The 14,272-nt window shown below is 40.5% G+C and overlaps 1 long non-coding RNA gene across 1 annotated transcript in view; it reads left to right on the top strand.

Moving 5' to 3' along the window:
• The first annotated feature begins 2,248 nt into the window (after positions 1 to 2,248).
• The window catches only part of LOC309644461, a 144,503-nt gene continuing 132,479 nt past the window's right edge, over positions 2,249 to 14,272 (top strand). Inside the window, exon 1 of the long non-coding RNA XR_014254439.1 lies at positions 2,249 to 6,724. This is a non-coding gene — a long non-coding RNA (uncharacterized lncRNA). The remainder of the gene's footprint in view (positions 6,725 to 14,272) is intronic.

Genomic DNA, 14,272 nt, shown 5'->3' with positions numbered 1-14,272 from the left:
AAGGGCAATGAAAGACCTGGCAAGATGAGCACTAAACAAAGGAGAGAGTGCAAAGTGTGGAGGTTTTGTAGCGTCCACCCTGACCTGTCCAGTCTCATACCCAGTATCAGGTAAGAAAGTGGAAACAGGAATGTGCTTCAGGACGAGGAGAACCAGCTGTTATACTTTCTGGTTGGTTGGATGATGGAAGGTGATGGCGGTGTGTGTACATCATCATCATGGTTGGCTTACTTCTTCCCGGTTGCCTCTGTCTTCCGTGAGCCAGGGCTGTCACGGTGAAAGACTGAAGGAACCAGCCATAGCACCACAGCGTAGAGTAACGGGGAACCCTTCCTTCTATTCCAGGGTTCCCTCTCCTGCCTTCGTCTCCCCTCCCCTCCCCACCCCTCCCCGCCCGTTTCCTTCCCTTCTCTTCCATTTCCTTCCCTTCCTCTTGCAAGTCAAAGAACCCAGTATCAAATATTTGAATGAAACTGCAGACAGAGCCTGACTAGAGAGTCTCTAGAACTTTAGGTAGACAGACCTGGGTGTTAATTGAGCTCTGATAACTGCACTCCATGTCCTCATAGGCAATTTCCTTAAGTTTCCTAAGCCTCAGTTTCATCAGTGGTAAAATCAAGTTGGGAATACCTGCATTGGAAAACTACATCGAAGATGATTTAGCATTTCTGATACCTAATTCATTTCCTAACGCCACATTAATTGTTCAAAATATTTAACTCTTATTGATACAACTCCTTTTAGGATAGCAATAGGGCAAAATACTTTTGTTAGGAGCTCCTGTGTGTCATGGGCTCCCTATACAATAATATTCTCATTTTTATAATGGCCCTGTAATGAGGCAACGATTATCCCTCACTAATGAAATACCTACAGCTCAGAGAGGTTAGGTGACTTACCCAAAGTGACACTGCTGGGATTTAAACCCAGGTCTGTCTGGCTCTGAAAACATGCTTTTATAAAGTATACCATGCTGCCTTCATGATGGAGGAAGTGGGGACCACATTGCAAATGGTCAGATGTTTTGTCAATAGTCATTCAGCTAATTGGCAGTAGAGTCTAGATGAGGACACAGGACTCTCATCAGCCAACAAAACTGTCAGATTAGTCAGTTATGGCTGAAGAGCTAGTTGGATTTTAGTTAGCTTGTCCTTTGGCACAGAGGATTGGCAAACAGGCAAGGGACCATCCAAAGACTCAGGAGCAATATGAGTGTATTGGTTGTGTTTTGGATTTATTTTGTTGAATTTCATTTTAAAGCTACTGGAGCAATACTTGTCAGGGTCTAGAGCCATAAAGAGGACTAATTCAACAATTGTCTCTGCCTGAGTGGGAAATGCCCAGTCTTCCACTAAGGTAACATGTCTTTAGAACATGTTCAGCTGTGGGAAAGGAGATCTCATTCCTAAACTTGAGGGATGGTCCATGTCCCCCAATGGATATTTACTGAATGATGATGGCATTAGGCTGTCAGGGTCTCTGCTGAGTTGGGAGGTTTCCCCTTTGCCATCTACAGTCAGCAGAGATGCTCAAGTCTAGTTCCTCCTCCTACTCTTCCAGGCCTTCTCATTTCCCACTCCTTCCTCCTTCTCTTCTCTGCCCACCTCATTTCTCACCTCTCTTTCCTCTCCCTCCCCTGTCCCCTTTCCTTATTCTCCTCCTTTCCCTCTCTTCTTTCACCTACTCTTCCTCCTCCTCCTCTCCTTTTCCATCCCCCCATTCTTCCTTCCTTTCTTATTTTCCTGTCTTCTTTCACCTGCTCTTCTGTATTCTCACCTCCACTAACTTCTTCCCCTCCCTCCTCCTCCCTCTTCCTTTTTCCCTTCTTGTTTCCTTCCTCTTTGTTCTTCTTCCACCATACATCTTTATATTTCATTTCCAATTCATTTTTAATTGAAAGATTTATTCAGATAATTGCAGATTCATGTGCAACTCTAAGAAATAATATAAGGAGACTGCATGTACACTTTATCCAGTTTCCCCAATAGTAATATTTTGTAAAACTATGCTATAATATCACAACCAGGATATGGACATTGATACAATCCACTGGTCTTATTGGATATTCTTTTTTTTTTTTTTTTTTTTTAATTTCTTTTCTTTTTTTACAAGTGTCAGACTATCAATCATCCAGATGTCCACGGGCCAGAACGCTGGGCAGAGTCAAGCCTCGCTTCTCTTCGCCCCCTAATGACACAAATGCGGCACAGCAGCCACATCTGCAACGCCTCTAGGGGCAGGGATATTCTTAATTTTACTTACTTATTTGTGTGTGTATCTCCTTGTATTTAGTTCTATACAATTTTACTGTGTGTGTAGTTTTGTGTATCCATCACACAGTCAAAATACTGGACAGATCCAACACCACAAAGATCCCTTGTGTTTTCCTTTTTTAACCACTGCCATCTTTCTCCTGCCCCAGTTCCCAACCCCTAGAAACCACTAATTTGCCTTCCAATACTATTACCTCCAAGACTAAAATTGTGTTATTTCAAGAATGTTATACAAATATAAGTGATTTAGCAGCCATGAAATCACAAATATTAAGGAATATGGTAAGAAGGTCATTAGATATTAAGCTTCTATACAAGAACGAGAAGATCAGGAGTAGCCAGAGGCCAGGGCAGTACAGATGGGGTGAGAGTGAGGGAAGCCTTCAAGACAGCACGCATGGTGGGCCTGAGAAGCTGGCATGCTATCAGGCGTGGAATGGCTGAACAGATTAGACTCCTCCTGTCCAGGGGACACTTAATGGTGTCTAAGAGAAGTGTCTGGAGCTGAATAATGGGAAAATCTACTTTCAGCAAGGATGCTTATAGAAAATTGAATTTACTAGTAAAAATGAGTTGAATTGTTCTCCATTCTCTGAGCAAAAAGAAAACAACCATTGGAGACAACTAATTACTCTGGCGAAAGCAGTGTCTATAGAGCCAAGCAAAGGGACCAAGGTCACCCCCTTGGGTTAGCAATTACTCTGGCATTTCACAACATGTTGTTGGAAGAAGCAAAACTATCATAGATACCAACTGATAAAAATTGAAGCTAAAGTGAACTCTTGAGCAAGTGAAGTAATAAGGTCTATAAAAAGCAGCATGTAATAATATATTCCTGAAAAATGGAATCAACCAGCCCCAGTGCAGGTGACATGGAAGAGGGGTCAGGCACGGTCTACAAGTAGACTTTCAGAAGAGACTAGACTTGGTCTGATCACATGAGAACAGAGAACATTTTCTTATCCCACATTCTTGTGAGAAGAAAATACAAATTGATATCAAATATCCCTAAATAGTATTTACAATGTGTACACTCAGTCTTTAAGCCCTTCACAGCTAAACAGATTTAAGTCTCACTCCAGGATGGAGGCCCATTCATTCAAACATGAGCCACTCCAAGTATTGTTTATTGATTTAACAGCAGCCGCAGGGCCAGGGACTTCTTATTTGCTTTCCACTCTATCCTCGGTGTCCAGGAGAATTTATGTATTCCACAGATGTTTATTGAGCGCCTACTTCATGCCAGGCACCGAGGATACCATCAAGGCATTGGACAAAAGAGACCTAATCTTTTCTTTTATTGGAACTATGAACTGTGAGTCTAGTGGGGGATATTTCTTCATGTATTCAACCGATGAGCACTTGGTGAATACCTACCAAGAGCCAACTCTGTTCTAGACAGGAGGTGGAAACAACTACAAGAAAGGGATGGAAAGTAACCAAGCTGATCATTAGGGAGATAAACAGATGGGTGGTTTCTGGGGTGGACCTGTGCAGGGAGAATGTGCAGAACAGAATGGTGTTAACAGAGCATGACTGAATGGCCATGCAGACTGGGACTCAGGAGAGGCCTCCCGGAAGAGACAGCTTACACACTGAGAGATCTGCATGATAAAATTGTGAATCGGCCACTGAAAGTCCTGGGCATGGAGGATTCCAGACTGATTAAATATGTAACAAATCATTAAATATAGTTGTTTAATTACTGCTATCCTAAGTGCCATACTGATTTTTATAACCTGCATTTCTCCGTCTTTGAATTTGAAAATACCCTTTACCAGTTTTTTTTCCTCTACACAGAAAATGTTTCCCATGTGGTTAGCAACTTTTGATAGTTTTTCCACCTCCTAATTCAGGGTAGTTGTGTTCTGGGGATAAGGCTTGATTTTTTTTTTTTTTTTTTGTTACTTCTGCCTTTAGGGCAAGAGATACCACTTTTTGCAAAGTTAGTTTTAAATTTCTCTACGTTCAAGACACCAAGAATAACTGGAATAACAAATAAATAACAGAAAAATATTCAGCAGTTGACAATCATCATTTCAAAAAAAATTAAAAGCTATGTTAAATGGATTATAATATGCTCAAACACATGAAAAATGTGCTTCAAAACACAGCTGGGGAAAGATGTTTGTTCTTATTAAAAGTTGCTCAGAGGCATTATCATAGCAACAGAATCTTTAAACATCTACCAACACAAAGACCTGAAAAATAACTTTTTTTTTTAAATGGATAACTTAATTATATTAGATCTATATCACTTTATTTTATTTTATTTTTTTATTAATTAATTTATTTTTGGCTGTGTTGGGTCTTCGTTGCTGCACGTGGGCTTCCTCTAGTTGCGGCGAGTGGGGGCTACTCTTCATTGTGGTGCACAGGCCTCTCGTTGTGGTGGCTTCTCTTGTTGCAGAGCACAGGCTCTAGGCATGCGGGCTTCAGTAGTTGTGGCTCGCGGGCTCTAGAGCACAGGCTCGGTAGTTGTGGCGCACAGGCTTAGTTGCTCCGAGGCATGTGGGATCTTCCCCGACCAGGTCTCGAACCCATGTCCCCTGCATTGACAGGCGGATTCTTAACCATTGAGCCACCAGGGAAGCCCTGAAAAATAACTCTCCATTGATTTTTTCACCTGCTGTATTTTATGTATTCTGAAAGCTATTGGTATTCTTTTAACAAGGTCTTCTTCATATCTGCCAGATTTTTTGAATGATCATTTTTTGCTGATTCAATCTGGGAAAATCCCTTTTGCTGAGACAGTCCCTAATGGCCACCCTTATAGTCTTCTTACTTGTTTTATTCCTCAAGAGGCCTTGCTATTTCTCCAGTCTAAGCACAGAAGATCTGAACAACCAAAAATAGCTTTAGCTGGATTTTCCTTCAGTCAGTCCTCTGCTAGACAGTATGGATTTTTAGATCTTAGAGTTCAAAGAGATTTTCTGGTTCATATCATCAGAGGCCAGATCATGCAGACACAGTATCAGTAGATTGTTGCTTCATGCAGACTAAAACTCTACCTTCTGCTTTTTCGCTTGTGTTTGTCATGGCTCCTTCCAAAACGCTCCAATGTGAACCTCAGATCTTCTAGTCTCTATACTTAGATATGCCTGAGTGGTGGATTGAAGTGATCACAGTGGACTTAGGTCAGATTTTCCTGATACGGTATCTGAGACAGGTTCTGATTTATTAAGGGATGCTCTCAGGAGAAACTTACAAGGATGTGAAGGAAGCAGGATAGGGCAGGGTGAAAAGTTAAGTAAAGATGTGGTTTTAGGTGCTGACGCAACTCAGCCTGATCCCATAGGGAACTCTGCAGCCTAAGTAGCACCACAAAGTTGTCCCAGCTTGAGAAGACGATTGGGTTTTTTACGCCACTGTAATAGCCAGTCATTGGCTGTGGGCCCTCAGGGAGGGAAGAAAGTTACTGTCTGTCAGGCATTTCTCGGTGAGGTGAGTCCTGTTGGGACCTGGGAAGTTCTCCCAAGAAGGGTATAGCTGTGAGCTGTGAGCTCCCAACAATCCTAGCAATTTGGAGATGGGTACACCCCTCTGGCAAAGGGGATCCAAGCAGGAAATCAACAATGTCTTCTACACAACTCAACATGTTGCCTTTGTTGTTGTTGTTTTATTTTTCCTGCCATCAGCCATCCTGGGCTGTGAGGCCCTCCACATTTCCAAAGCAATTTTCCCTTCCGGGTAAACTGTTACAAATTTGTAACTGATTCTTTTTAATTCACTCCTCAAATGGCTCAGCTTGAGTTTGAAACATCAAGAAGCTCCAAACAAAAGGCATAATTACTGAGGTTGAAAATGTCATTGATGATTTATTATCTGCAGGGTTGGTCATGATACCCTGAAATGACATGTTATGTTTGTCAGTTAAGAGGACCTTTAAACAGCAGTGAAGAATTTCCCATTAAGAAACAAAATGTTGATTTAAAGTTTCATGCTTCAGTTGAATCCCTCCCTGCCAGCCTCTAGGGAAAATGCACGTGCTACTAAATAGTACTTAGAAAGCAAACCAAGGCAAGAGCTTGGAAGAGCTGTACAATTAGATGTGATGTGTAGACTCAAACTTTCAATTCAGCTGTGAAAGGCTAATTTAAGGATGCCTCATCTGGCATCTAAGTTAGAAAGCTACTCAATCTTCCAATCTTCTTGATATAAGTAGAGCAACCACTGTTTATGAACTGCAGAGCCCTGGAGAATAGGGGTTAGAAAACAACAGACACAATAACAGTAGCTACCATTCAACAACTGTTTCTGTATGATTCAGGTACTGTCCTAAGAAGTTGATATGTCTCATTTAATAGTTAAAGAAACCCTGTGAAGTACACATTATTATTCTTGCTTTATAGGTGAAGCAACTGAAGCACAAGGAGTTCCTATGAAGTGAAAATTGCCAAAGATGCATTGGACCCAGTCTCCGCTCTCACACAGCCAACTCTGAAATGAAGGTAAGATTACAAATGTGAACTCCAGCATATAGAGGTATGTGATTATGTCATGTAGATCTGAGAAGATTTCCTTAAAATAAAAAGGAGGAAAACAATATTCTGGACAGGGGGAATAGCAGGTGCAAAAACCCTGTGGCCAAGGAGAGCACAGTCCGTGTGGCTGAATGGAGAGCGGGCCTGCCGGGATAGAGACACAGCCGAAAGTGTAGGCGAGGACCAGAACAGGCAGGCCCTTGTTGCCTGTATTAAGGGGTTTTCTTTAATGTAATAAGCAATGAAAACTCACTGAAGCAATGGAAAACCATTAATTTTTTTAAGTGATATTAAGGACGAGAGCATGTATTTGCCTGATACGATTAGTTTTGGTTTTTAAAGGAGCCCTCTGGTTTTAGAATGAAGATTGGATTGTAAGGAGGACAGAATAAACATACAAATTATGAGCATTGCAGGTAGACCAGGATGAATGCTGATTGCAGCTTTGACTAGAGTATTGATGAAGATAAATAGCAGTTATTGTCAGAAATTGATATGAATTGGTAATGGGTTGGATGAAGAGTTACCAAAAAAATGCTAAAGTTTATTCCTGGTTTCTTACTTATCTAATTATAAGAAGAGTATGAGAAAAGAAATATGGGATGAAGACCAAGTTTGCTGGGAAGGTCATGAGTTTGGTTCTAAACATGTTGAATTTGAGGTACTTTAGATTTCTCTTTAGCCTTTTTTTTAACCTTAGTCCCTGAGGAGGCTAATTGGTATGGAAATCATCAAGAAGCTCCCTTGCCTTCTGACTTAAAGTTGAAGTCAGCTAATGAGAAGTGCTTACCAGATCAGAAATAGAGGACTGAGTAAAGTTGAGGTATTCTATTTTCCTGGTCTCTGGTTCCTGTGGGTGATGCAATTCTTTGTCACAGATCAGCACTCCTCCCATGGCCCTCTCTGTCTCCAGGGTTGGAAATCTGCTTCCTTTTTTTGCCTTTTCAATCCTATAGAATGATGCTATAACCCCCTCTGTTACCGGCCCTAAAGTGACCCAATATCCCTTGTAGTTTCCCTACACTCAGCCCACATCTTTGTGTGTAACCCCTTTATAAAACTGCGTTAGTTCTCTAGGGGTCCCTGACCCACATAGGGTAATACATATCACAGCCAAATCACTCTGGTACCTCAAATCAGGAATTAAAAACAAGAAGCTATAGAGACAAAGTAAAATGCATTAGAAGGATGCTGATGGACAGAAGCTAATTCAAATTATAGTCATTGTAAAAGGTTATCTTTCCAGTTCACAGTGACCTTCCTTCTAGAGGCACCAGTTCACTGGGATGTGTTTTAGGCAGGTATGTCTAAACCTCCCACAGTCTATTTCTCCCATATCCAAACTTAGCTAATATGACCAAGGGTAGTCACATGACCTGAAAAGGGTCAGTCAGGTCCTTTTCCTGGAAACTGCAAAAGGTCAGTTACTGAGCTGTGGGATTTATTACATGAAAAATGGAAGAATGAAGTAAGGAAACAAGGCAGAGATTGAAACACAAGAGAGCATTTCCAGATTGCAACACCTTCCCAAAACTTGGCCCCATTTCTCCCTTGAACGGCGTTATCACTATATCTTTAAAATAAAACCCTCCATTTTTACTTGTTAGCTAAAATTGGTTTCGGTTACCTGCAACTAAAGGAGTCCTAAATGATCCATTAAACAACAAATGATAATTTTTAACCAGCAATAATGTGGTGGGTACCTGTGGCTCTATTCCAGCGCCATCTAATAGAACCTTCTGCAATGATGGAAATGTTCCATAAAATCTGCACTGTCCAGTGCGGGAGCCACTAACCACATGTTGATACTGAGAAATCGAAATGTAGGTAATGCAATTAAGGAATTTTTTATTTTATATTTTATTTTATTTTAAATAGCCATATGAGGCTAGTAGCCATCACATTAGACAGCTCAGCTCTAGACTTTTGGCTTTTCCCTGCTTTTGTGAAGTCAATTTCCAGAGGAGCCTGGGGGTTGAGGGCTGTCTGCCGGCAGCACATCCTACAGCTGAAGAAACAAAATCAGTCAGTCCAGCAGAGGGATCTGTGCAGTGTATCAGAGCACCCAGTACACCATGCTCTCAGTTCTTCAGACTAAAAACCTTAGAGTTATCCGTCAGTTCTCTCTTTATATTCCATCCTAGTTCTGCTTTTAAAATATATCCAGAATATGACCTTATTTACCACCTCCACTACTGCCATCCTTATTCACACCATCATCCTCTCTAGTTTGGATTAAGTAGCATTCTTAGTGATTATTAATTGTCCTGTTTTTGCCTTTGCCCTACTTCTAGTTCATGCTAGAATATCTTAAAACATATGGCGATCACGTCGCTTCGCTGCTTCAAACCCCAAGCGTTCTCCATTTCATTTAGGGTGGAAGTCAGCGTCCCTCGAGCTTTCTACAGGGGTCATGACCTATCTGTCCACAGCACTTCTGACACTATTTCTTACACTTGCTCAGTGTCAGCTGTGTTCTACGTCAGGCCCTCCAGGCACACTCCTGACGTTGAATTTGACTCTGTGTCATCCTAGAAAACATATTGCCTATTTTCCCGTGGGGCCTTGTCCCTCATTCTGTTGGGTCTCTGCTCTTATGTCACCTTCTCAGCAAGGCCTTCTCAAACGACCTTGTATAAAACAGTGATCCCCCCGTCCTTGCCATTTCTCACTGCCTTCCTGGACTGAGTGGGGAGATGCTCTTCCCGGGGGAAGCAAACCAGCCGTGAGCTGAGCCTCCACCCTCACCCTTAGCAACTGGACTTAATGAAGCCGTATGAGGTTGGGCTAGTGACCACTAGCCTTCACTCGCACCTTACGTCAGCAAGACCCCAGTGGGGAGCTGAGCTTGCACCCTGCCTCGGCAACAATCAAGCAGAAATAGGTAGGGTGTGGTGGGTGAGGTAGCTGATAACCTGCTTTCTGCCTCCTCCAGTGGATCCCAGGGGAAGCTAAGCCTCTACCTTTCCCAGCATCAGTGAAGCAGAATGAGATGTCAGGTGCTGGACTAGGTGGTCCTCCACGTGGGCCTTCTCCTACCCTGATGGCAGCTGAGCCTAGTGGGAAGCTGCCCTTACAGTCGCACATGGAGGGAATTAAGCATGTGGGAAGGTGTCAGCCAGGCTGCGGGGGAGCTAAACTTCCACCTCCTCCACCTGCAGGTAGTCAGTGGGAGTCAGAGCCCCACTTATGATGGGGTGGTTGGCAAGGTCCAGCGAGAAGCTGAACAGACACACCCACGTGTACCTTGCACTGCACCTCAGCAGGGAGGACTGTCTGCTAAAAATAGAAGATTAAATAGGATCCAGAGTCTTATAATATCAAACATTTTAAAGATACAATTGAAAATCACTCAGACCAAGAAAATAATAGCATGAATGAGAAAATCAACTGGTGCCAAAACTGACATGAATAAGATATTGGATTATTTTTTAATAACAAATGAATGGAAATAGTACAAATATCCAGTCAAAAAAAATCTCCAGGCTACGATGGTTTGATGAGAGAATTCTACTGAGCATTTAAAGTACTAACACAAATTCTATTCAATATCTTTCAAAAAATAGAAGAGGAGGAAACATTTCCTAATTCATTTCATGAGGCTAGCATTACCCTGATACCAAAAACAACAAATATAGGCAAACAAATAGGGAAAACTATAGACCAGTCTCTTATTAACTGAAAACAAAAAACTTCTCAACAAAATATTAGCAAATACAATTAAGCAATATATGAAAGGAATTACATACCATGACAAAGTGGGATTTATTCCAAATATGCAAGGCTGGTTCAAACTTGAAAATCAATCAAACTGGAGTTTTAAAATGATGAATTAAATGTCATGAATAGTTACAGCACTACTTAAAGTATCCATATCATATTGGGTATGCAAATCATAGTTTGTGCTTTTTGATGAATTGGTTCATTCCATCTAAACTGTAAAATATCCTTATCATACTATTGTATGCCCTTACATCTTTTCAATGGTTACAGAATCTGTAGTGATTATCATCTGTTTCATTCTTGTTATTAGTAATTTGTGTCTGTTCACTTATTATCTTTGTCAGTTTTGAAAGAGAATTATCAGTTTTTTCCTGAAGCACCAGCTTTTATTTTCCATTGACTTTGTTTTCCTGTTTTTAATTAAATTCATAACACTCTACACACATTGCCTAAATTCATTGTGTATGCAATAAGGAAATTGCCATATTTTGATCACATTGAATGATGAAAATTTTGAAATATGAAGTAGCAAGTAAAATAGAAAAATTGAAAGTTGTTTGTTGATCAACTAAAGTTATAACTGAAACCTAAGCCTATATTCCTGTTTATGACATTCTCTAACATAAATTTAACACTATTCTTTGTTTCATTTATTTCTAGCTAGACGTGGGTGGGTTTTTTTAAATTAATTAATTAATTAATTAATTTTATTTTTGGCTGTGCTGGGTCTTTGTTGCTGCCCATGGGCTTTCTCTAGTTGTGGTGAGAGGGGGCTACTCTTCGTTGTGGTGCGCAGGCTTCTTACTGTGGTGGCTTCTCTTGTTGCAGAGCACGGGCTCTAGGGTGCGGGTTTCAGTAGTTGTGGCACACAGGCTCAGTAGTTGTGCCTCGCAGGCTCTAGAGCGCAGGCTCAGTAGTTGTGGCACACGGGCTTAGCTGCTCCACGGCATGTGGGATCTTCCCGGACCAGGGCTCGAACCCTTGTCCCCTGCATTGGCAGGTGGGTTCTTAACCACTGCGCCACCAGGGAAGTCTGTGGCTGGTTTTTATAGGAAAAAAAACCCAAACAGCTAAATCAATTGAATGGTGTTAATATATCTTAAACATGCCAATTTGATCTCAATTTCTTTTCGTTTTTTGGGTTGTGCGTAGTTAAATAATTTCTAAATATTGCATGTAGTAAAAACAGTATTTTTAAAAAAGAAGTCGGGGGTTAAATTTTTAATAAAAACAGAGTCACTTTTTAAAATTGTTTTCTCAGGTAACACCTTAATCATCATGTTATATAGGATTTTATATTTTGATATAAACAAAAATTTTGATGGATAGCATTAGTTAATATAAAGAATTAGATACAACTTCTAAAACTTGTATTTAGCAGTTTATACTTTTGGATTTTAAATTACAGACAGTAGGGGGAAAAAGTGAGTAGCAATCAAATTTCTTCACTTAATATGGCGTTAAAACGCAAATGGAAGTGGATTTAATACAAAGCCGTCTGCCATTAAGACACGTTGATGTGTGAGAAGAGTCTCTTACAGTAACTCCAGTAAATTACAACATTTGCAGACTTTAGGGCATTGTGTTGTAGCTTAGTTTAATTTTACTTCAAAAGACCACTAGGTGTAGTATAGAAAGCTGATCTTTATGAGTTGTTTTATGAGTAAGACATAAATAAATGAGTAAACATTGAAGCTAAAAGTCTAAGCGTTAAGTGGCATGTAGACATATTTAAACAAAAGCAAGAGTGGTCCTACTGTGATTTGTTCTGTTGATCTCTTACGTCATCTGAATGTAGGATTTCTTAGAGTTATAACAAGCCTTAAATTCAAATGTGTGGGATATTTTTATCATACAACGATGTGGCAAGCTTATAAAACAAAGCAAATTTGTACATTAGCCTTTGAAAATGAAAACCTACATCCAAATATTCTGTACAATTTTACCTTGAGTATATTATAAAGAAAATCATGCTAGTGGAAGCCATATCCTGGCTAGGAAATAGGATGTTGAAGTAATTACAATGCAGCTAAAATGCCCAAAGATATGGAATACTAGAGAAAAAACATGATAGCAGTGGAAAATTGGGATTAAATAGATCAGGTTTTCAGAATCCTCCTAGGAGAAGGTAAATTCAAACTATAGTTATTTCCTGATTATTTAAGAGATGTGCATCCAATTTATAGATTACATGGGCCAGGCCTAGGGTGTGAAGGGCTTCTGATATAAATTGCCTTGGGTGAAACCCAATTCTCCAGTCTTTTTATACATCAAAATCAGATTAATATTGAAATGAAAAAAGCTCTGAAGAAAGAGGACAAAAAAAAGGTCTATAGTCTTGGAGAGAAGAAGAAATAAGGTAGAGTATAAAGGTTAAAGTATAAATTCTTGAAGATCAGTGTGATTGGCAGAGAAAGGATTACGCTGTATCCTGACTAAATGGAATGTATATAAGCCACTGGTCCATTTTATAACCATCACAAATATGCATACGTTCTTTACAAAGCTTCACCTGTAAAGTTAAACACTTATATACGTAATTTTTCAAGCCACATAATTCTTTTATCTTATATATTTATTCATTAATTCAACGGGTATGTATTAAACATGTACTATGTGCCAGACCCTATTGCTGGACACAGCAATGAAGACAAAAATCAGTGGCCTTTGGTAGTTGGTAGGAGGAGAAAGATAATAAAACAGAGACGTAAAATACATAGTGTGTTAGAAAATGGTGATTGCTAAGGAGAAAAACAGATCCGGAAGAGTAGATTGGAAATTCTGGGGTGAGGAGAGGTGCAAATTTAAATAGTAAACAGGGCTGAGTTCAGTGAGAAGGTGACCTTTGAGTCAAGACCTGGATGATGAGAGGGCGGGGGCGATGCGGATTTCTGTGTGTGGGCCTGAATCAGAGCATACCTGGAATGTTCCAGAACAATGAGGGACCAGTGCTATGGCTGGTGAGGTCAAGTGAAGGGGAGGAGCAGTGGGAGATGCGGTCATTTAGGATGCTGTGGGCCTTCCTTGGGGCTTGGCTTTTTCCTAGGTGACATAGGAAGCCATTGGAAGGTTTGGGGTGTAGGACTGACTTGATGGGACTTAAATGACAGCTGCTGTGCTGAGAACAGGCCCTGATGGTGGAGTCAGACAATAGTGGAGCCAGGACACCAGTTCTGCCATTTTCAAGAAACTGTGCCTCAGTCCCCTCATCTACAAATTAGGGACAGTAGTACCTACTTCATAGGGTTGGTGTGAGAATGAATTGAAGTATTATATAAAAAATACATAGAACCATGCCTGGCACATATTACATTGTCACCTATTTGTTAATATTATCTTTATTGGAATAATACAGACAAAAGATGATGGCAGTTTGGACTACACTGGAAATAAGTGGTGAGGTGATGGGCACACAGTTAAAAGTAAAGCTGATGGGATTTGCTGATCAACTGAATGTGAGCATAAAAAGAAAGAGGATGACATCAAAGCTGGCTTCAGTATGGAGTTAGCATCTAACGAGTGGGGAGGGTACTTTAGCAAGAGCAGGGATTATATCAGGAACTCAGTTTGACTTGATTTTTGAGATGCCTTTTACTTACCCAAAAGGAGAGCTTGAGTGAGCAGCTGGACATAGATACTGGCCCGCATTGAAGCCTCAGCCCAGTTTGTTAGTGGTCCATAGAGTACGATTCTCATCGTGCTTTCCATACTTAGCATTAGTTTGTGTAGATTTCCACTAGTATGTTCTAATAGCCAATGTGTTTATATTGAAATATCATTTGATATTAAAAA

This window comes from Balaenoptera physalus, assembly GCF_965194825.1.
Source record: "Balaenoptera physalus genome assembly, chromosome: 16".
Taxonomy (NCBI): domain Eukaryota; kingdom Metazoa; phylum Chordata; class Mammalia; order Artiodactyla; family Balaenopteridae; genus Balaenoptera; species Balaenoptera physalus.
This window is presented reverse-complemented; position numbering and strand designations above follow the sequence as displayed.